This window comes from Callospermophilus lateralis, unplaced genomic scaffold (assembly GCF_048772815.1).
Source record: "Callospermophilus lateralis isolate mCalLat2 unplaced genomic scaffold, mCalLat2.hap1 Scaffold_148, whole genome shotgun sequence".
NCBI classification, from domain to species: Eukaryota; Metazoa; Chordata; class Mammalia; order Rodentia; family Sciuridae; genus Callospermophilus; species Callospermophilus lateralis.
This window is the reverse complement of record NW_027512614.1, coordinates 1445718-1467039: the sequence shown is the minus strand read 5'-3', so window position 1 is coordinate 1467039 and position 21322 is coordinate 1445718. Positions and strand designations below refer to the sequence as shown.

General features: G+C 32.8%; 1 pseudogene; it reads right to left on the bottom strand.

Annotated features, from left to right (window-relative positions):
• Positions 1-896: 896 nt before the first annotated feature.
• LOC143637765 (testis-expressed protein 9-like) lies at positions 897-20720 on the bottom strand (annotated as a pseudogene).
• Positions 20721-21322: the final 602 nt, after the last annotated feature.

Sequence of the window (21322 nt, the reverse complement as noted above, 5' to 3'; positions counted from 1 at the left end):
CAGACTCTAAAGCACAGTTTTCATATCTCTGGTTGTATACAAATATTCACACCAATTTTTGTTTTCATCTATGTAATAATGTCCATCACATTCCATTATCATAATTGTATGATTTGATTCTTTTTAGTGTACTACAGGCTTTTGCTTTGTGGTTATTAAAGAGACTTGCACATATTAATAAAACAGGTTATTATGTTAAACTGATTACTTTGATCACATAAAATTGCTGTATATTTCCACTTTATATATTTGATGTCAGATTACATCTTTGTGCCTATATACATCTCAGGCTTAACAAATTAATACTTTTAATTCTGCCAGTAAACCTTCTTCATACTAAACATATGTAATTTATATGTTCCACCATTACAGTCCTCATTGGTTCTGGTGGTATTAGGAGCACTTATAGCAGGCCCACTTCAGTAAAACCCAACACTGGGCAGATGTCCCCTTGACTCCTAGTGCCATTTAGGAATTCATAGTCCCTGCAAGACAGACAAGTCTGCTAGCCAGCGCAGCAGACTTAGATTATGTACAAACCTCATCAGTAGGCAGACAGACCTCAGTGCCTGTAGGTTTCGGGTGCCAAATATTACACCTGTGGGAAGGATCACTGGAGAGTCCTCTTCTACCATTTGCTCCATCTCTCAGGATGTAAAATATTTTTAAGTGCAGTTGTAAAATATCAAAAAGGTCATAAAAATTAAAAATGGTCATAAGAAATAGATTAAAAAATTCTTGCTGCTTTATTTTATACAATATTTCCCTTTTCATTAATAATTACATATGAGAAAAAGTTTTATATCCCCACATCTAAGTTAGGAAATCTTTGAAGATTTTTTTGAAATTAAAAATTTTAACTTTTTAAGTTATAGAGACTAATTGAAGTAGATCATTCATGAATTGTCCCATTCAAGTGCCTTCATAAATTCTTCTTCGGTGAAAGATAGCATCTTGGCAGCTTCAATGTGCATCTGTTTAAAAAGAAATCAATATTGTCAGACGGATATCCAAATATAAGTTTGAAAAACATGCATTCTAATAAGCAAATATTTGAAAAGCCTTTCTTATCCCAACAGTAATACTGAACCAACCTACCATTAAAATTCAATATTGTAAAATGCCTTATAAAAGAAAGTGGGAGTACTTTAAGGTTTGAAAAGTAAAATAGTCATCTAAATAGTTATTGTTATTGTTATTCTATATTTGGCAAATATTTGTACCAGTCCCATTTCCCATGTAACTAATTTACTTGCATGCTACATTATACAAGCTTATGTATAACAGATTTTATTTAGATAAAAATTTGTCTAAGGATACCAAAATGAAACAAAGTAAAACTCTAATACAAAGGTCCAGATAATATCTATAATCCTTCATTGATACTCACCTTCTGCCTTTTTAAAACATCAATTAATTTTAATTGTTTCTTAAACCCTATCATTAATTCTCCATTTTGTTTTTCTAGCTTCTTGTTTTCTGATTTTAACATTTCAATTTTTTTGTGTTCTTCATTTGCTATATCCTACAAAAGAAAAATTTCTAGTATGTAATCTTTATATTTTTTAAGTAAATTATTTTATTTCACATCAGTAATAAAAATTATTTTTAACTGAAATATACATGTTCATAAAATTTTCTTTGTATTACCAAATTACTGGAATTTGATAGCTTTAAATCATGATCAGGTCATAGTAAAAACTTGTATTGAATGAACTCTGGACAGGTAACAAATATTTGAACCCCAAAAATACATTTCAAGACATAGATGAGTAATCACTACTAAGCAAAATATGATCTTTAAAGGATATACTGGTTGAAGACCTCATTCACCTAGTTTTTCCAGAATGTACTTAACCAGTTCATGGGTTCACAGGGATAGACCTCAAACAAAAACGGTAGTCTTGTTGGACTAACAGTTCTGCCAGGATGGTACAAATTTCTATGTGGGAATCCTTTAAAAAGCCCTTGAAATCTGCATACATACATACATACATCTTTATAGGATAAGGTTCTTGGGAACCTGTTTAAGGGAACAGGTATAGTCTAAAACCTTAGTAGAGAATTCATGCACTGCTCATAAGGGAGACTACATCATAGTAAAATTGTCTTACACAATGCAAAAGAGAATCAGTGAACATAATCTCTCTGTATTTGAAATACTGAAATGTTTGCTCTTTCATATAATAATAAAATGATACCAAAAGGAAATCACTGATACTTTTAATTTTGCCAGTAAACCTTCTTCATACTAAACATTACATGATTTATATAGTCCTCCTTGACTGTGGTGGTATTGGGGGCACAAAGAGCAGACCCGCTGCAGATGTCCCAACACTGGGCAGATGTCCCAACATGTCTTCAACACATGAGCCTTTGAGGGACATTCAGGATCCAAACTTTATAGCACATTCAAACTACCAGTGGGTCAAAGAAGATATAACTATGGAAATTAGAAAATCAATACACCAAAATGTATAGGATAGAGTATAAACATTGCTAATACTAATAATGTAATGCTTATATTAAGAATGAAGAAGATCCCAAACCAATCTAACTTAATAATTAAGGAACCAGAAATACCTCAAAGCTAGCAGAAATGGAGAATAATAAACATGAGATCAGAAATAAGAGAATAAAAAAATCAAATGAAACAGTTGGTGCTTTGGAAAGATTAACAAATTAATGAACCTTCAGGTAGACTGATGAAGAAAAGATAAAGAGGATTCAAATACCTAAAATCAGAAATGAAAGAGGGGGCAATACAACCAATTTTACAGAAATAGAAAGTATCATAAAAATACTATGAACAGTGTAGCTAACATTTGGATAGCCAAAATGAAATTAAAAATTCTAGAAACTCAGCCTACCAAAACTGAATAATATAAATTTTGAATAGACCTTTAATTAGTAAGGATACTGAATGAGTATCAAAACCCTTCTGATAAATAAAAGTCCAGAACTGTCTGGCTTCACTTGTGAATTCTACCAAACATTTAGAGAAGAATTAACACCATCTATCCTTAAATACTTCCCTAGAATTGAATAGAACACTTCTGTATTCTACAGAAAACTCTAAGCCAACATCCCTGATCACATTAAAAGAATTATACATGGTGACCAAATAGAATTTATTGCTAGAATGCAAGGATAATTAAACATTCAAAAATCAATGTTAACATACCATATTAACAGAATGGAGAAACCCCATACTGTCATCTGAATTGATGCCAAAAAAGTATTTGACAAGATTCAAAAGCTCGTGATTAAAAAATTAAAAACCCGGGAAGAAGGAAACTATCTCTACATAACAGAAGGCTATATGTGAAAAGACCACATCTGATATCATACCCAATGGTGAAAAGCCCCAAAGCTATGATCAGGAACAAGAGAAAGGCACCGATTTATGTCCCTTCTGCTTTACATAGTACTATAAGTTGTAACTTGACCAATTAGTACAGAAGAAGAAAGACATCCAAATTGGAAAGGAATAAGTAACATTGCTTTTCATAAACAACACATTCTATATGTAGAAAACCATAAGGAAAAACTATCATAATAGATAAATTCAGTAAAGTCAGAAATGAATTGTTTCTATACACTAACAATGAACATTCCAAAAAAGAAATTTAGAAAACAATTCCATTTAAAATACCATCAAAAAGAATAAAATACAAAGGAATAAACTTAAAATAGAAGGTAAAAAACTTACATGCTGGAAGAAACTAAAGACAAATACATGGGAAAAAATCATGTGTTTATGGATTGAAAGGCTCAATATATTGTTAAGATGTCAGTAGCAACCCAAAGAGATCTACAGATTAAATTCAGTTTTTATCAAAATCACAGTAGTGGTTTTTGTAGAAATAGAAAAATCTTTCTTTACATTCGTAGGACACCTTAAGGAACCCCAAATAGCCAAATTAATCTTGAAAGAGAACAAAGATAAAGGTCTCACATTTCTTGATTTCAAATCTTACTACAAAGGTACAATATTAGAACAATGTGGTGCTGGCATCAAGACAGACATACGGATCAATAGAATAGAATAAATCTTAGAAACAAATGCTCATATATATATGGTCAAGAGATTTAAAAAAAAAGAAGAAGATGGGAAAAGATAATCTCTTTAACAGAGTGGTGCTGGGGAACTGAATATGCACATGCAAAAGAATTCTTTCCTGATCTCATGCTATGCAAAAATTAACTCAAGTGAATCAAAGACTTAAGAATAAGAGCTAATGCTATAAAACTCTTAGAAACCCAGGAGGAAAAGATCATATCATGGGATGTGGCAAGGATTTCTTGGCTATGTGACATTAAAAGTATAATAATATTTTCATTAAAGTATTGTAATATATTTCTCTGAAGAATACATATGAAGGGCTAAAAAGCACATGAAATGATGTTCCGCATCTTTTAATAAATAATTAGGAAAATTAAAATCAAAACCACAATGAAATAAAGCCTCAAACCCATTAGGATGACTACTATTTAAAAAAAGAAAAAAAAAGTAGATGATAGGAAGTATTGGCAAGGATCTGGGGAAACTGGGAAATTTGTACACTCTAAGTGGGAATGTAAAATGATACAACTGCTATCAAAAACAATAGCAGTTCCTAAAAAAATTCAAAGATAATTTTCTCTGATCCTGTAATTCCACTTAAAAGAATTGAAAGCAGTTTCAGATATTTGTAGACCTTGTTCATAGCAGTATTATTAAGGACAGCCAAAAACTTGGACACAACCCAAGTTTTCATTGACACATGAACACACAAAATGTGATATTATAAATATAATGGATTATTTTTGCACCTTAGAAAGCAATCAGATTCTGACTCATGCTACATGGGTCAACTTTGAGTACCTACGTCAAATGAAGTTGATTAGTTACAGGAAGACAAATACTACTGTATGATTTCATTCATGTGAGGAAGAGTCAGAAAGCAGAATGTTGCTTGCAAAGGGCTGGGCAAGAGGGAACTACAGGGTTTGTTTTTGCAAGATGTAGAGAGTTCTGGTTATTGGTTGTACAACTATATGAATATATATAACAATATTTTATTTTAAATTTAAAATGTTTACAAGGGTAATTTTCATTTGTAGTTTGCCATAATTTAAGTGTTTAAATTTACTTAGTGGCAAAAAGGAAAGGATAGTGTAAAGAAAGTATACTGCTAAAAGGTTTACATTATTCATAAAATTCTATATTACCTGATAAGTTAAAGATGTATATAATGAATGCTAAAATGCACACACAGAAGTGGAGATGAGACAAAAAGGGAGATCATTTTTTAAAATTAATTTTAAAAAAGAACATAAGGAATAAAAACAAACAGCTAGTTAATAGATTTCATTCCAACCATATTAATAATCACATTAAATGCAAAGGTGTAAGTACTCTAATTAAAAAGTTAGAGACTGTCAGATTTTAAAAACAAGCCAGGCATGGTGGCATGCCTATAATTCCAGCAGCTTGGGAGGCTGAGGTCCTAAGCAACTTAGCAAGACCCCATCTCACTTAACTGCTGAGCCACATCCCAAGCCCTATTTTTTATTTTATTTAAAGACAGGGTCTCACTGAGTTGCTTAGAACCTGCCTATGCTGAGCTGGCTTTGAACTCGTCATCTTTTGCCTCAGTCTCCCGAGCCACTGAGTTTACAGGCCTGCAGATTTTCACAAATTTAACCTAATATTATATAAAGGGGATAATGATACATCTCAAGTGAGGTTCATCCCAGGAATATGTTTGTCTTAATATTTGAGAATCAACCAATGTTATTCGTCACATTAATAGGCTAAAAGAAAAATATATTATTATCTCAAAAGAACAAGAAAAAGGAAACTGAAAAGAAATCCTGTATGCATTCCTGTTGAGATCTTCCAGGGAACTTTGGTCAGTTTTTCTATAGGCCATAAGTTAAAAAATGTTTTTATTTTGCCAGGCACGGTGGCACAACAGCCAGTGGCTGGGAAAACTGAGGCAGGAGGATGTTGAGTTCAAAGCCAGCCTCAGCAAAAGTGAGGTGGGAAGCAACTCAGTGAGACCCTGTCTCTAAATAAAATACAAAATAGGTCTTGGGAAGTGGCTCAGTGGTTGAGTGCACACAAGTTCAATCCCCGGTACCCACCCCCACCCCTGAAAATTTTTTTATTTTGAAAGGGTTAGATGAATTTAAAAAAGAAAGCCAGTGGAGACTACACAAAAAGGAACCATACATAGCCTACAAAAGCTAAAATATTTCCTAGTTGGCATTTTACATACTCTGTACAGAAAATCCTAAGGCTTCAAGAATAAGTGAGTCTAGCATAATTGCAGATGTATACAATGTACTGAAGTTAAATAGTATTTTTCTATTTTAGTAACAAAGATAAATTTGAATTTAAAAAGTATTTATAGTGACATCAAAAATATGAAATACTAAGTGATAAGTTGACAAAAAATACACAAGACCTACATATTAATATGTATAAAATATCGCTTAGAGGAATTGATGGCCTAAAATAAAGATATTCTCTATTTGTGATTTAAGACACAATATTGTCCAATTTCCCAGAATTTATCTATGGATTAATGCAATGCCAATCAAAATTTCAACAGGAATTGTTGTGGAAACTGTTAAGGTGGTTCTAAAATTTATAAGAAAAGGACCCAGAATAACCAAGCAATTTATAAAAAGAAGAATAAAGATGGAGGACTCACTGATATCAAGACTTATATAGCTCTAATCAAAACAATGATTAGCATAAAGGCAGGCATTCAGACCAATTAAATAAATATTCCAGAATAGATCCATACCTATCTGAGCAATAGATTTTCAACAAAAGTTTCAGGACAATTCAATGATAAAAGAATTATCTTTTAAACAAACAGTGCTGGAATAAATACCAAAAAAAGCCAAAAAAAACCCCAAAAAAACCTTATGCCTTTTATCTTGCATCATAAGGAAAAACCCCAAACATAAAAGCTAAAATATGAAAGCTAAAAGATACTCAACTTCTATAAGAAAACAAGTATGTTACCTTAGGTTTAACAATATAACTTAGACATTCAACAGGAAAAAAGTGTATGACTATATAAAAAATTATACATGAATGTTCATAGCAGTTTTTGTAAAATAGGCCAAAATTAGAAACAACCCACTTGTCCAACAGTTAATGGATGAACAAATACTGGTATATTTATACCATGGGTAAAAAAAGTTATTAAATTAACTATTTTCACAGGAAACAACATGGATGAATCTCAAAATAATTGTCCTGAATAAAAGAAGTCACATTGGAAAAAAAATTTAAAAGAACATAAAATTCTAGAAAATGTAAAAACAAGTTACCTTGGAATGGAGGATTGTAAAGGGACACAAACTTTCAGGGGTGACAGATATATATAATGGGTGATTATTTCTTAGGTATACAGTCAAAATTCAATAATTTTACACTAAGTATGTACAGGTTTTTGTAAATTATATTACAGTAGGTATATTAAAATAGACATATTTAGTTAAAAGAGGCAAAAAATAGTTCTGGGAGTTAGCTAAAGCATAATTTTAAGGGAAACTACCATTAAATGCTTTAGAAAAGAAGAATTTAAAATCAATGATCTAAGCCTTCAACTTAAGAAGTTAGAAATAGAAAAACAAATTAAAACCAAAGCAAGTGGACAAAAGGATACAATAAAGAGAATTCAGTGAAATAGCAAACAAATTATAAAGAAAATAAAGGCAAAAGTTGAGTCTTTGGAAAGAGTAATTGATAAATCATTAACAAGATGGATCAATAAAAAATAAAAACACAGGTCAATCTTATATTATGGTAAGTGAAAGAAGCCAATGAAATCAGACCAGTGCAGTCTCTGAGGGGCCTAGAAACAGAAACAAGAGCACTTTCTGGGGAAATATAAATATTCTATAAAGTGGCTCGTTATACAGATAAGTAGGACTATGATGGTTTGGATGTGAGGTGTCCCCAAAAGGCTCACATGTGAAACAATGCAAGAAGATTCAGAGAAGAAATGATCGGGTTAGGAAAGCCTTAATTCGATCATTGAATTAATCATCTGATGGGATTAATTGAGCGGTAACTGAAGGCAGGTGGGATGTGGCTTCAGGGTATATATTTCTATCTGGTAAGTGGAGTCTCTGTGCTTCCTGGTCATCATGTAAGCTGTGTGCCTCCACCATACTCTTCCACCATGTTGTTCTGCCTCATCTTGATCCCCAAGGAGTGGAGCCAGCTGTCTATGGATTGAGACCTCTGAAACCATGAGCCCCTAAATAAACTTTTCCTGTCTACAGTTGGTCTGGTCAGTCACAGCAGTGAAAAAGCTGACCAAAACAAGAAGCCCAAACTCAGTGAACTATACATGTGCAATCTGCATTTTATTGTATGTAAATTATCTCATTAAAAAATTCACTCAGCTCTGTCCTTCCAACTCTACTCTTTTGTGTCTTTGAAGAATTACACACATATATATTCACTATCTCCACTTTCTCACCTGCATTCATTTTTCATTTCCCATTAAATCTGTCTTCTTCCCTTATCATTCTACCAAAATATTTCTCGGTGATCAATTGGTGTGGTTAAGTACTGAATACTATTGAGTACTGAATACTCCTTAGAAATACTAGACTATTTCAAGGCTCAATCTGGCCTTGCTTTTCTCTTTCTCTCACTTATTCTGTATTCCTATTCAATGCAGACTTCTCTAAGTTTTAAAACATTTCCTCTTGGATTCCTCAGAATAACTTCAAACTTTATAATTTTCTTCCCCAGAATTGTTCCAGTGTTTCTTAATTCAGTGAATAGTACTATCCTCCCTTAAGCTTTCCTTTCCCACAGACTATATCCAGTCTATCACTAAGCCCTATTGCATTGAACCCAGGGGCATTTAACCACTGAGCCACATCCCCAGCTCTTTTTATTTTGAGACAGGGTCTTGCTAACTTGCTTAGGGCCTCACTAATTTGCTGAGGCTGACTTTGAACTTGTGATCATCCCACCTCAGCCTCCTGAGGTGCTGGGATTACAGGCATGCACTACTGAGCCTGGCTCCTAAATGTATTTGAGAACTTAACCCCTCCCATTTCTACCACTATCACTTTAGTCCAAACTACATCATCATTTCTCACACTTACTCTTAACCAATCTATCTGCATCCATTCTGGCCTGCTTGCCAGATTCTCTTCCCTACAAAGAATAACTGTATAGTAGTTTTGCACTGCTCTTTGGATGAAAAATAAAATCCTTAACCCTGGCCTAAAGGATCTAGATGACGTCACCCTTTAAAGCTTCACTTTGTATCACTACCTTCACATCGAATTTGCCTTTCATTAACTTGTCCTCTTTTCTTGTCAGAGAACCATTTTTACTTAGTATTCCTTCTGTCCATAATTATCTCCCTGGACACTTAACTCCTATATAGTATTCAGATCTTAGCTTACCCACAGAATTTCTCACAGTTGCCCCTTAATTTTGCTTGATGGGTTATCTAAACATCCAACTTCTCCACTAAAAGCTGCAAGACTTCAAAGAATATATTCAATTTTTATCTCCCTTCCATCTTTCAGCTTCTAATAAAGATCTGGCCAGTACAGTACTTATCAGGCCCTAATATTTCTAAATGAATTAATGATGAATCAGAAATTATTTCTTTGTAAATGAAGTAACATGGACTTTGGTGTCACATTATAAAAGGATTTCAAGTAATCATCAAATCAAATGTCCTGTTTTTAAGTGGAATTCCAGTTAAACCATTACTTTTAACATTCCTTCCTTCAGTGTGACTTTAGCAATGACCATTTGCTAGACCCTGAGGACATGATAGTGATTAGGACTAAGGTCCCTTCATTCATACAACACCTGGTTTAAATTAACTGACTTTTCATTTCAAAAGTTACTCTTACTTTAAAACCAAATTTGTTTCCTAATTTCTGTTAAGAATAAGTTTGTCATTATTTTTAAAAACAGATCTTTGGTTTCTGATGACTACAAAGTAATCTTGTCCTGTTTTATGGAAACATTAATATTTCCCTGTTATATTTTTTAAACATATAGACCTGAATAATTTTAATTGACTATTTAACAATAATTATATGTTTAATCAAAATGAGAGGCAAAGTAAAAAGAATTAAATTGAAAGAAAAAAACCTGCTCTCTCTCACACACAAAAACACATACAGATTAGACTCTAAGAGAATTACTATATAATCCTGAAACATCCCTCAAAGATAAATGTTAGGCAAAATAATTTTTAAAAAATCAAAGTATGAGCTGGGGCTGTAGCTTAGTGGCAGAGAGCTTGCCTAGCACTGGGTTCAATCCTCAGCACCACATAAAAATAAATAAAATAAAGGCATTCTGTCCATCTACAACTACAAAAAAATTTTTTTTAAATCAAAAGTATAAGACACATAGTTTTTTGGAATTCTGAAATAAGTTACATTTTAAAAATCTGGCCACAAGTGTCTACATTATAGTACATAATAAGCAATATATTCACAAATATTATTCCACGAATTTAAATCAATCAATCATATGCAGATCTGGGGTCAGAAGTTTATATGGTGAATGCATCCAAGTTGTTTTTATAGTGTTGATGGTTTTAGAATGAGCTAGTCACATAACAAGTCTTCATCACCTGAATTTTCAAGATGGCCAGATACAATGAGGAGAGCCATCTACTGGAAACCAATTTTTCTTTCTACTATTCTACTGTGGGCTAATATAAAGATCAAATCTGTAACCAGAATTGCAAATCCTGAATCACTCATGGTTACTCTTCCTTTTATTTTCTTCAAAATCCTTTTAAAATGCAAATTGGAAATATTCTAATATGCTAATTATTAAGTCCATAGAGATTACTTAATTTGCTCATCTGATACCGTCATTAATGGCCCATGAACATGAAATAGTTTGATCAAAATAGGATAAACAATCTCACAGATGATATTGTTAAAACTGTAGTCACTGTCATGTATTTGCCTCTGTTAAACATGTTGGAGGACTAATCAAGGCCAGTTCCAGTTTATTCCTATTGTTACTAATATAATCCAAAATGTATTATCTGCATATGAAATGAAGGTGGTTCCTAATTTCATCATATGTCATTGTTAAATTATTAAATATTGTTCTAAGGGAAGAGATTCTAATGGAGTATCGACTTTTGTTCTTTCAGGTTGACACAGAACAAAAAACTAACAGCCAGTATTTACAGAATGTACAGATATCTTCATATACATCAATACTTGAACCTTCATTAATTTAACAGCTACTTAAGGCATTGAATGTTAATCCTATGCCAAGCATTGGCTAGACCTTGGAGATGGGATCTTTCTAATAGCTCTGTGACAGTAGTTATTGAACTATGGTTTCAGAACCAGCAGCAGTATCTCCTGGGAAACTCTTTAAAGTTCCAAATTCTCAGGCCTCACCCTAGACCTACTGAGTCAGAAACTCCAAGGCTGAGGCCAAGCAATCTGTGTTTTAACAAACTCTTCAGGTGATCCTGATACATGCTCAAGTTTGAGAGCTACTGCCAAGTTATTGAGAGCTACTGCCAAGTTAAACAGCCCCTTGCTTTCTATACTAGAAAATTGAGGCTCAGAAAAGAATATAACCAACATGAGACATGAAACACACTTTTTTTCCCCACTCCTTATCCTGAGCTCAGAAAAGTGTCTGGCATATAATATGGGCACCCATAAAGATCTTTTGGATAAAGAAGTGAATGAATCCTCTAAAGAACTGTGGTATCATCCAATTAGGTAAGAGACCCAGCATATAATCCTAACTTGCTGAAAAAGAAAGATGTTGATTATAACATCAAGAATTGTAAGTCTAAAACTATTATTTTTGATGCTTGCATAAGAGGAAGTTACCAAAAGTGATCACTACCAAAACTATTTAATCTTTCCATACCTTGTTGTTTTGTCTTAATTACTTAACTCCAGTTTATACGTTTCTGCTTCTTCTAGGGCTCTATTCAAGCGGACTTCTGTGGTGCTTTGGGTAGAGGCAGCCTGTTTTTGTAGTTATTATCTTTTATTTTCTAATTCCTGCAGAGTAAAAAAGATAATTTCCCTTTTTATATTTTCCACTTTTTCATTCCCCAAATTTTCCTGCAAATCCCTGCAGCCCCCCTCCACCTACCCCACTCCCACCCCCTCACAACCACAGCTAGTAGATGGGCTCTAAGTATTAGAGTTCTCAGGGAATTCTTGCCTCAAACTGGTATTAGAAAAATATATCCTAAAAATGTAATTGTGAACTAAATTCTTACTTTGTTTGGAATTTTCTCCCTTTATTGACCTACAACATTATAACACAGTCCGTATTTTTTATAAGCAACCTTTTAAAACTATAGAGTTTTTTCAGAAGCCTCCCCAAAGGCCAATGTAAGACATACACTCTCACACAAACACTGTTTTTGTGTAAAACTGGCAAAATGTGTCATTTAAGAAAATTTGCCAAATGCAAGACATTCTGTATTAGTCCTACAGGAAAATCTCAATTTTGAGCAGAAACAATAATTTATGAATGATGGTTTTCCATGTCCTAGATTAGACTTATATTTCTGCAAATAACCTAGGATATTCCATTGCATACAGTCAAGAGGCCAACATGAAGAACATAAAGAAACATGAACATACTGGTAACTTCAAACTCCACCAGAACTTGGTCCCTATCAGCAAGCCTCATCTCTCACAGATGTTACCTTCAGTAAAATCAACAGTACTTGGATTACTCCCAAACAGCCATATGTTTCCAGCCTCTGATCCTGATCCCTTAACCTACTCATTAAGACTCAGAGTTGTTCATTAGGACTTTCCCTCCTCCAGGAAGCCTCCTATCTCTAACCCTCACTATCCACCCAGGTTGCATTGGTTGCCTTTCCTTAGAGCCTCTAGGACTTCTTAATACACACTTATTACAGCACCTGCTACATGACACTAAACTGTCCCTTTGCTTTATTTCGTTCATTCCTTTATAAACTAGGTCCTTGAGGACAGAAACTGTCTCTATTTATTTCCAGCACTTCAGTGGTATATAAAAGGGACTAATGACATCTTTGAACTTATAAATACTTAACCCACTCTTTTTGTAGCCCCTTCAACATAAGGCCTAGTCTAGACCCTTACTGAAAGCAGAGACCCAATAAATACTGTAGAACTGAAATTATACAATAAAAACATAGTCTGTATTCTTTCATGATTTTTTTCTCCTGGATATATCGCTATATCATCTTTGAATACTGATCTCCTTGGCTTTGAGTAATTAAGGGGGAAAACAAAACAACACATGTTGTTTTTTATGTAGGTTTCTAAACAAATCAAACTGTGTGTGGATACCATCTGCTGTCACAGTCTTCTTCACAGCTTTGTGGGTGGCAGCTACGCTAAAAACTTATATGATTTATTTCATTGTTCACATGGAAAAGAAAAAGAAGTTCATTAGCTGCAAAGTCCACGGTTCTTGCTACCTAATTTCAGCCTTCTCTCACAGACCAGGGGAACCTCCTTCCTGCTGGTGATTTTGGAACCTACTTTGCAGAAAAATAAAAACATGCTTCATTACATGATGTTTCCCTACCAATTCTTTAATCAATACTGTCCCCTTCTGGGGAGACATGAAGAAGAAAAAGGATAAAGGACAGTGAGGAGAATAGTAAAGCAGGAAATAATTTTTTTTTCTACATACATAAAGCCACTAAAGAAAGGAAAACCTAATTGAAAACATTTCTGTGTTCAGTCATACTCTAGTATCGTTTACTAAATACAGACAAGATACTACTGGCATCCTAAAAATAGACAAAATTAATCTGTTACCCTCCAAAAAGCAGTTTATATACTGCTGAACGAAAGTTTTATTAAAATCCCAAGTCTTGAATTTCATGTCTTAAAGAAAATAAAGCTAGATAGCGGGTTGGGGTTGTGGCTCAAAGGTAGAGTGCTCGCCTAGCATGCATGAGGCATTGGATTTGACCCTCAGCATCACATAAAAATAAATAGAGGTATTGTGTCCACCTATAACTAAAAAATAAATATTTTAAAAAGCTAGGTAGTATAAAGAAAATAAAATTTAGCTTTAAAACCCAATGCTAGGAGCTTCAAGAGGAAATAATTTACCACCCTCTCATAATTCTTATATCACTCATAAAAGACAGTGGGAACATGAGAGAGGTGCATGTATCAGCTACAGCACAATGCAGTTAATGCTGGGAAAGTGACAAAAGTTCCACAGTAATTTAGGTGAGAAAAATCAGATAAGGATAAATAACTGATCAGATCAAGTTTCAGAAACAAATGACGAAGGTAGAATAAGAATAGACTTGGAATGAAAATCCTGGCAGCTGTGGAAGATGTAGCAATGATGTAGGGTGGGAGGAGATGTGAGATCTAAACAGGTATTAAATAGAGAAAAAGAGAGAGATCATATGACTTGTTTGTATATTTATGAAAAAGAATCCAATAAATTTTAATTTTGCAAGACAAAGGCAGGATAATGGCAAGATGCAAAATCCTTGAATAGGAGGGTATGGGATCCACATACAATTAAAGGATCGGCTTTAAACAGAAGAGGTAGTAATCCATTATAACAGGGAGTACAATATATGGGTATAGAAGCAAAGAGGCTGGTAGATTTCATGATAGGATGATGAAGTTGTCTTTTGATTTTCATTTTCTTAATAAAACAGAGGGCAAAGTCATGAACTCAGAGGCTGGAAAGGGTGTTGGAAAGTTGAAGAAAGAAGACCAACCAATAATAACCATCTCTGAAAGGGGGAAAAATGTATTAGAAAGTGCAGTATGCTTGAGATTTAAATAAATAAATTTAATGTAGGATTAATTAAAAATAAGACAAATCATCAATATCAAGAATGAAAGGTGTCATTATTGTAAGTCATATAAGTATTATAAATTATATTATAAATAAAGGAATATTATGAATAAATTTGTCAATGTGTTTTATTACTTAGATGAAATGGACAAGTTTCTTGAAAAATAAAGATTACCAAAGCTGATTCAAAAAGCAATATGAAGGTAGAATAGACATATGCATTAAATAAATTGAATTGGTAACTACAATACTTCCAAAAAGAAAACTCCACATGGTTTTACCTATAAATTTTATCTGATGAATTATATCAAACACATAGGTCACTCTAACAAAACAGAATCCAGAAATAGACCCACAAATATATGCAGTCAATGCATTTTCTACACAGATGACATGGTAACCAAAGGGGGACAAATTGAAAAAAAATTAAACATTGACTTTAACCCTCATACCATAAAATTAATTTGAAAGATAGGACATTATATAATTTTAATTTTACATTATACACACAAACGTGTGCACACACACTCAAAAATTGTAGGAGAAAATCCTCATGACCTTAGGGTGGACAGAGCTTTCTGAAGAGAATTAAAAAAGAGAGAGAGAGAGAGAGAGAGAGAGAGAGAAAATAATGTATAAAGTGCATCAAAATTTAAAACTGCTGTCTTTGGAAACATACTGTTAGGAAAATTCAAGTCAAGTCAGACTAGGACATTTTATTCACAATACATATACTTCTAACCAAGGGATTATATATAAAGAGGCATAAGGAACTCCTACAACCCAGTGTTTTTCAAACAGGAAAAACGGGTTCAATAGATACATAACAAAAAAAAATATGAATAACCAATAAGCATATGAAAAGATGTTAAACATTAACAGAAAGGAAATAAAAAACTGCAATGACAAAGTACTTCACCTTTAGTAGAGCTAAAATTATTAAGACTGAAAATATCAAGTGTTGATGAGGAGACAGAGGAACTGAACTCTCATACTGTTAGTGAGAATGCAAAATTCAATTATCACTTTGGAAAACTATTTGACAGTTTCTTAAAAAATTTAATATGTAATTTCTATAAGACTCAGAACATTTATCCAACATTCTGATGCTGGATATGAATTCACAAAATATGAATCTACACAAAATACTTGCATATGAAAATCCAATGGCTTTATTTTTAATAAACTGGAAAAAAATTTAATGCCCACATAAACTAGTGAACATATAAACAAAATATGGCATATCTTCAAATAAATACTACTCATCAACACAAAGAAATGAACCACAAAACATGTTATAATACTGATGTATTTAAAAAACATTAAGAACAAAAATAGCCAGATACAAAAATTGCATATTTATGATTCCATCTATATGAAATTTTAGAACAGAGAAAACAAAACTGTAGTGAAAGAATGCAGATCTTTGGTTGCCTGGGGCCCTGGTTAGAAATTAGAAGTTTCTATGGGGAAGCGGTACAAAGGACATTTGAAGGAGAGTGACAAATTTTCTCTATCTTGATTGTGATGGTTACAAGGATATGTTAATTCATCAAAATTCATTGACCAGGTGTACTGGCCCTTTCCTGGGAGGCTGAGGCAAAAGGATTACAAGTTTGGGGCCAGTATCAACAAGTTAGCAAGACTCTATCTCAAAATAAAAAATAAAAAAAAAGAACTGGGGGATGTAGCTCACTGGTAAAGCGCCCCCTAGGTTCAATTCCCAGTGCAAAGAATAAAATAACTTCATTGAACTGTATTTTTAAAAGTCTTATTGTATTTAATTCATTCCCCAATAAAGTTAATTTTTTAAAAAGATCAATAACAGAAAAAGTCTAATGCTTTTTGTTTTTATAATTTAGAAAATAATCCATCTGTCACTATCAGCTGCTAAAATAACTTAATACACAATTTAAAAATAGTTGATCTCATTTGTGGGGAGAATATAGACTTTGGAATCAAACAAAACAGTTTGAATTCTGTTTGTTTAACCACTCGGACTCAGTTCCCCTACTATGTAACATTAAAAAAAAATTGTTCCTCTTTTTTCTCAAAGGAAAGGGTATAAGCAATGCTGCCTTTAAGAATATTTATTTGATAGAGTCCAGGATATAATGGATGACAAAGAGAGAATGGACATAAAATGACCTATTAAGAGGTTCAAAAATAGTGTAGTAATTGCTTGAACCAAGTGGTGACAAGAAACTGAAAAAGATGCATGAAGACATTTAGAAGAAATAATGCATAGGATAGGATATGAGAGCAAAGAAAATATATGTAACCAAAGTTTCAATATTACTTGAGACTAAAATAGTGATAAGGCTAGTACTTGGGTGTGTGGTGACAAATGATAAATGGCAAATTAAAACACAGAATAGCTGGGCACAGTGTCACATGCTTGCAATCCCAGTAACAGGAGGCTAAGGCAGGAGGATCATAAGTTTGAGGCCAGCCTGGGCAACTTAGTGACCCTTTCTAAAAAGGGTTGGAGATATAGCTCATTGTAAAGTGCCTCTGGGTTCCATTCCCAGTACTGAAATAAATAAAAATATAGATTAAAAAATGGCTCAGGGTATGTCTTGGTGGTAGAGTACTTGCCTAGCACACATAAGGCCCTGGGTTCAATGTCCTATACTATCAAAAAAACCAAGTTGATCTCTCAGTCACAGCTTTTTTTTAGATTAATCATCTGTATTTCTTAAACTGACAGAAGTAAAATATGAACTTTACATTTTCTAATAACTACTTTGAGGAGGTTAAAAAGAAAAAGGCAAAATTAATTTTAATAATGTATTTCACTTAACCACGTATATCTAAAGTATTATTTCAACATGTGACCAATATAAAAAAAAGATTGACTACATTCTACTATCATGTGTAACTAATAAGAATAAAAAAAGATTGAGATATTTTAAATTATTCATTCTTCTTTTATAATGTCTTTAAAATCTGATGTTTATTTTATACTATAGCACACCACAATTTAGACTAGCTATGAATATTAAATGGCTGTCTTTTTTAATATTTATTTTTTAGTTGTAGTTGAACATAATACTTTTATTTTATGTATTTATTTTTATGTGGTGCTGAGGATTGAACCCAGGGCCTTGCACATGCTAGGCGAGCACTCTACCACTAAGTGACAACCCCAGCCCATAAATGGTTATCTTTTTGGACAGTACAGACTTAAACTATTAGATACTATAATCAATTTTCATTACTAAATATGTGGGTAAACTGTGGTACATCCATTCACCATTTACACTACTCAGCAATGAAAGGAATGGGCAACATGGATAAATTTCAAATGCTTTATGGTAAGTGGAAAAAATAAGACTCAAAGGATATAGTTTGTGTGATTCTACTTACATAATATATACTGGAAAAGGCCAAACTATCAGTGATTTTCCAGGGCTGGGATTAGGGGAAGGACTCGACTAAATTCACAAGGAATTTCGGGGGTAATGGAATTGGTCTATGTCATTGATTATGGTAATGATTAAACAACTGTGTGCATTTATCAAAACTCACAAAACTGTATACTAAAAAACAAATTTACTTTATATGAACTATGCCTAAATAAATCTGATACTAAAATTATTACCAAAGATAATGTCAATTATACCAAAATAAAATGCCTAAAAATAGGCTCTCATACAAATATACTAAAGAGAATCATAATAATGTAGTAATGAAGGAGGAATATTTTCTTACTAAAATCTCAGTACATGCTATATTATTATTTTTATCATCATTAAGTTTTACAAAATAATCCTATATATAGTATTGTTGAATTTTTATTATCACAATGGTAAATTAATAGAAAAAAAATAAGTAGGAGTTCATTTAAAATATATTCTTTCCTTAGATATGACACTATAAGTTTAAACAACCAAAATGTTAGATAAAACTTCATGCTTTAAAGGATACCTTAAGGAATGTAAAAGACAACCCACAGGGGCTGGGGGCTTTAGCTCAGTGGTAAAGCGCTTGCCTCACATGTGTGAGGAACTGGGTTTGATCCTCAGCACCACATGAAAATAAATAAAGATACTGTGTGTTCATCTACAACTGAATAAATATTTTAAAAAATACATAGAGAGTAGTAGCAACATTATTTAAAAAAAAAGACAACCCACATACTTAGAGAAATATGTGCCTATTATATATCTGATAAGGGACATACTGCTCTATATAGACTTACAGCTATATATATCCTATTAAAGAACTGTTATTACCAATAATAAAAAAAACAGTTTTAAAAATGGGCAAACAATGTGAACAGCCATTTCTCCCAAAGAAGAGATACAAAGAGAAAATAAGCACATAAAAAGATGTTCAACATCATCATTTATTAGCGAAATGCAAAAACATAATAAGGTAACTACTTCACACCAGAAGAATAGTTACAATAAAAAACATACTGTAACAGGTTTTGGCGAGAATGTGAAGAAACTGGACCCCTCCTTCCACCTCTTGGTGGGATATAAAATAGTGTAGCCAGTTTAGGAAACTGAATAGTTCCTCAAAACATTAAACATAATGTCACTAGATAACTCAGCAATTTCACTACTAGCTATATAGCCGAAAGAAGTGAAAACATATCATCACATAAACCTTGTACGTGAATGTTCATAGCAGCATTATTCAAAATAATCCAAATGTCTAAATGATGAGCGAGTTACGGCTATATGATGGGAATATTACTGGCCAACAAAAAGGAATACTGATTGATGTTACAACATGGATCAACCTTAAAAACTAGTCAGTATTAAAAAGCACATATAAGTCCAAGTATATGAAATTTCTAGAATAGACAAATCTATTGAGACAGATAATAAATTAGTGGTTGCCTAGGGCTCAAAGCATTTGGGGAAAGTGAGGTCAGGTATGGTAACCAAAGGGTACAAAAGTATTTTTTTTTAGGTTATGAAAATGACCTAAATTGACTGTGGTTGTAGTTGTGTAATTCTATAAATATACTAAGCTACTAAATTATGTTCTTTAGAGGGCTGGAGTTGTAGCCTTGCAAGTGTCAGGCACTGAGTTCAATCCTAGCATCACATAAAAACAAAGGCATTGAGTCAATCTACAACTAAAAAAAATTAAATGGATGAAATATATAGTATTTAGGTTGTTTTTGGTAAATACTAATAACTGAATAACCAAAAGTGGTGTTTATACAAATGTTACTTTAGTAGTTTTAATGTACCTTTGGCATTAAGTTAGGAAAAATAGCAAAATCATTACCCTTTCTATTAAAGTCAACTGTTGTTCTAATCCATCACATTTTTTATTTGCTTCTTCAAAAAGATTTTTATATTTTTCTATTTGGGAATGTTGCTTATTAATTGTTCGTTGCTGTCTCACACAATCTTCTTCAAGGTTTTTTACTTGAGACTTTAAATCCTGCAATTAATCTTCCTAGTTACAAAATTAGAGATAGGGTGATAAAATGTACATGAGTTCATATCCAAACAAAGCAGAAAACAAAAGAGGAACTTCAGAATATGATCTTTGATGAGATATTTATAGCCATTTAATGAAGAAAAAAGTATATTCCATTTTCATCTTATAAAATGCAAGTCAGATAGCTTATTTGTGTTTAACAGCTTACCTTGTAAGTCTGAAAAAGAATTCTAATTAGTACACTTTTAAAACTTCTTTTGCTTTGTGATAATTCAACATCTTGGAATAAAGTTCTGTATTTATAGATAATTTTTAATTCAAAATGTAACTGAACAATAGCTAAAAATAAAGCCATTAAAATATAATTGAAACTGCCCCCAAATGTCTTTGAATGTTAGAGCATTTATTTTATGAAGTTTTAAAATCTTACCTTTTTATTGCATTCACATACAACATTATCCAATTCCTCCTGCATAACATGGAGTTTGGCTTTTAGAAATCTGATCTGTGCCTCTGTGGATTTAAATGATTGCACTTACTGTCTTGCTGAATTAATATATCAGCAGTTTTAAGACATACTGCTACTTTAAGAGGGAAAAATGCCCAAAATAGCTCAAAACAGGTAGATCCCTGTTAAGGGATACTAAAGTCATTAAATACTCTGAAGGCAAAGATGAATGAGATAAATCCCTCTCAACAGAAAGGAATGACAGGGAACTATTCACATCTCATTAGAACTGAGTTTAGAAGGAGGAAGAAAAATCTCTCCAGAGGATCTAACCTGCTCCTAGACTCTCATAAGTTTGCAGACTGAATTTATACTCAGTAAGGTGGTCCACAATAAACAGAATTTACAGGGGTCTCAGGACAGTAATGTCTTAAAGTGACTGACATAAACAAACACAAATCCTCTCTAGCAAAAGTCAGCTTTAAATCTTTTAAAGTAGCCTGTGCTCCCAAACTACCTTTTAATCTTTTACTTCAATACATAACCCAGCCATTCTAAGCAATCATCTAGAGTAAGGGAAAATTCTTCCACTTAGGTCAAAGATACTAAAAAAGGAAGATACTGAGAGT